The 648-nt window shown below is 37.0% G+C and overlaps 1 protein-coding gene and 1 long non-coding RNA gene across 2 annotated transcripts in view; both read right to left on the minus strand.

Moving 5' to 3' along the window:
* On the minus strand, positions 1-401 carry LOC107584832 (uncharacterized). Its single transcript, XR_001609181.1, has 3 exons — positions 308-401; positions 126-207; positions 1-40 (listed from the first exon to the last, which is right to left on the minus strand). It is a non-coding gene; the product is annotated as an uncharacterized lncRNA (long non-coding RNA).
* LOC107586003 (E3 ubiquitin-protein ligase HECTD3-like) overlaps positions 1-648 on the minus strand; it is a 44,988-nt gene that overhangs the window by 16,742 nt on the left and 27,598 nt on the right. The gene's annotated exons all lie outside the window — the stretch shown is intronic.

Genomic DNA, 648 nt, shown 5'->3' on the forward strand with positions numbered 1-648 from the left:
ACATGTGGAAGATTGAGGAAGTGCATCTGTGGTTTCGGATCTAGACAAAAATGCATTTGTTTAATGTTTATTCAGACCACATCCAAAATGCATGTGATCTCACTGTTATCTTCTCTATAACTCACCCTTGTTTGTCTGGGAAGATATAAATCGGAGCAGGAAGACGACTTCTCCCAGTCACAAACCTCAAAAACCTGCTGCGATCCTCTGGTAAATATGTAAATAAATCAAAAAAGGAAAATGAAGTACTTCCTTTTGCAAATTACTAGAAATAGTCGTTTCATGTACACCAAGGATCCTTACTAACCATTGGTGAAGTTCATCAGGGCTTCCCATAAGTACTGCACTCTGACATCTGTTTGTTCTAAGTCTTCATAGCGTGCTGATAGAAAGTAAAAAATGCATTACATTACATTGCATTCCATTAGCAAACACTGACATAAAATCCTAAAAAAACACACTATTTTGGTAATGTGCCACTTGAAATCCAATTTCAATTTGGGACCTAAAGTAAAACAAGTTGAGAATGACTGCTGTACAGAGCTGTAATATTTTCAGTTTCATCCACTATTCGGTTCAGTGCCTTGAAGAATTCATGCTGGGGCAGAGAATATCAATTATTTAATGCTCATGTCAGCTGCTGTATGA

This window comes from Sinocyclocheilus grahami, unplaced genomic scaffold (genome assembly GCF_001515645.1).
Source record: "Sinocyclocheilus grahami isolate Dianchi unplaced genomic scaffold, SAMN03320097.WGS_v1.1 scaffold5.1, whole genome shotgun sequence".
In the NCBI taxonomy this organism is placed as follows: Eukaryota; Metazoa; Chordata; class Actinopteri; order Cypriniformes; family Cyprinidae; genus Sinocyclocheilus; species Sinocyclocheilus grahami.